This window comes from Arachis ipaensis, chromosome B01 (genome assembly GCF_000816755.2).
Source record: "Arachis ipaensis cultivar K30076 chromosome B01, Araip1.1, whole genome shotgun sequence".
NCBI classification, from domain to species: Eukaryota; Viridiplantae; Streptophyta; class Magnoliopsida; order Fabales; family Fabaceae; genus Arachis; species Arachis ipaensis.
This window is the reverse complement of record NC_029785.2, coordinates 35,260,067-35,262,765: the sequence shown is the minus strand read 5'-3', so window position 1 is coordinate 35,262,765 and position 2,699 is coordinate 35,260,067.

Genomic DNA, 2,699 nt, shown 5'->3' with positions numbered 1-2,699 from the left:
TATTTTCAACAAAGTTCAAATATTTTTTAGCCAAAGAATCTAAATCAACCAGATATGTTGAACATAAGAGGCATTTTTAGATACCACAGCCCTGTGAAATTCAAAATTCATGCTTGAGGAGAAGCGAAAAGGGTCAAACTGAGAATGAGAAAGGTTACCAAAATGAGACTTGAAACCGATGGGATTAGAGTCGTAAGATTTTTTTACAGACTGAAGAAAAGGTCGATGGATTAGAGTCGTAAATTGAATTGAGGTAGCTTTGGGTATAGAACGTCCTTGTGGACGAGATGAGGAACGAGGAGGAGGAGACATATGTGGTTCTTCCTCGGTTATAGGCTTCTTACAGTTTGCCGCATTTACCCTAGAAGTGCCAGTGTCTGGAGGCGCTGTTGAAGGACGGCGAGAGGTGGTTTTCGTTCGAGTCATTGTCTCGGGAATGGATGAGGAGTGTGAAGAGGAATGTGAGTGAATGTTTATATGGGTGTGAGCTTGACTATTTGGAGGAGGATTTCAAGGAGGATGGTTTGCCAAAGAACCTCTGTAGGTAGTAGTAACATGTTCATAGTCTCCAAAGACATTAACAACAACAAACAATATCAAACATATCCATAAAACAACCAAAGTATCAAACATATCCAAAAACTACAAAGAATAATTCATCACATTGTAGAATCCTCAAGCCTTTTTCATGATGTAATGGTAGTGATGGTAGATTCTGATTTGTTTGAATCCTACATCAAAAAGAAGAATACAATTAAGAGTTAAAATCGTAAACTTTTCTCAAAATATAAATCATGAATCAGAATCTCATTAACCTAACTTCAGATTAACTCAAAATTGACTCAGAAATATAAATCAAAATCAGAAATCAAAATCACATCAACCTAACTCAGAAATATAAATTAAAAATCAGAAATTCAGAATCGGAATCAGATTAACCAAACTTCATATTAACTCAATATTAACTCAGAAATATAAATCAGAATCAGAAATCAAAATCATATCAACTTAACTCAAAAATATAAATTAAAAACCAGAAATTCAGAATCGAAATCAGATTAACCTAATTAGAAATTCGTTAACCTAATCAGAAATTCAAAACTCAGAAATTCGAAAATTCATTAACCTAATTAGAAATTCAGAATTTCAAAACTCAGAAATTCATTAACCTAATCAGAAACTCAGAAATTCAAAACTCAAAAATTCATTAACCTAATCAGAAATTCAGAAATTCATTAACCTAATCAGAAATTAAGAAATCCAATTAACCTAATCAGAAACCACAGGCTGACTTACCCGACGGAGAAAAGGAGAAGACCAGCGATGATGACCAGCGACGAGTCTGCCACGACAAGGAGAAGAAGACGACGTTGCCGTGAGCCCGCGACGGTGAGCTCGACACCTGTAGTGAGCGACCGAGCCACTCAGGGGGTCTGGGGTGGGAAGCAGCGCTGAGGACCCAGAGGGTGGGAAGTCTGTCGGCAGAGACTTGAACTGCGGGGTCTGGGGATTTGAACTTTGAGGAGGAATGGACAAGAGAGGAGACTTGACTGTGGCGCTGAGGGACCCATAGGGTGGAAGGTAGCGGTCGGCGGGAAAGAGACAGGAGGGGGCAACGGGCTGAGCACTTGAGGAGGAGTGGAGAGGCAGAGGAGAGGAACTCTCACTCTCTGAAGCAGGGATAGGGATTAGGGAAGGATGTGTGATTTGTGAATGTGGTATGCGGCGGCTAGGGTTAGGTTATATATATATAACAGGGAGATTTTTGTCTTTTTACACAAACGGGGATTTAACGGATCCCCACGGGGCGGGGACCTCTACCCCCGCCCCCGTCCCGTTTATTATACGGGCCCCGTCCCCCGTCCCCGCGGGTGAAAATTTGCCCTCAAATCTGCTCCCCGGCGGGTAAATCTCCGCGGGTACCCGGCCCGCTGGGGATTTTTGCCATGCCTAGTAGGTAGCCACCTTATTTCTCATTATAATGAACACTAATGAAAACAGTTTTTTTTTTTTTTTTATATGAAAATGATGAAGGTTAGACGAGGAAGATGAGAGGTTTCTAGTAACTGCAATGAATGCTTATACACATAATAATCTTTCAAAGTATTTTGAAAAGGTATTTCAAAAAAAATTTTATAAATATTTGCAAGTAGGCATGTGAAAGACAAGTCAAAAATATCTTTGAGAATCTGAACATGATTTGACCTAGTAAAAAACATAAAAGCAAATATTTTAGATTTATGATAAAAAAAAATATGATGAGCTCCACTTTATAGAATAAAACTTTCTTTTGAATCCAGTGGTGATTTTTATAGAAACACAAGGGACCACCAAAAAAGAGTTCAGCTTGACCCATATTGATAAAAAAAAAAGGGCACATTCAACGTTGATCAAGAAAACCTAGAGAGGTTCATCATTTGTTCAGTTATGTCTCTTTTTTACTTGAAAGACAAAAATACAGAATTAAATTTTTGACCTAAATTTATAATTTTTAGTCATCATCAAATTATTATTTTTGTTTTCTCAAATTTAACTATTACTGTTTATTATAGTTATGTTTAGCAATATATAATAAATTAACTTTTAATAAGATAAACTACATCTCCGAAAATAATATTCAATGAAATAACAATTCTATCATGAAAGAGGTTTTTGTGTGAGAGAAAATGAAGAAAAATGTATAAAATTTTACTATCTTA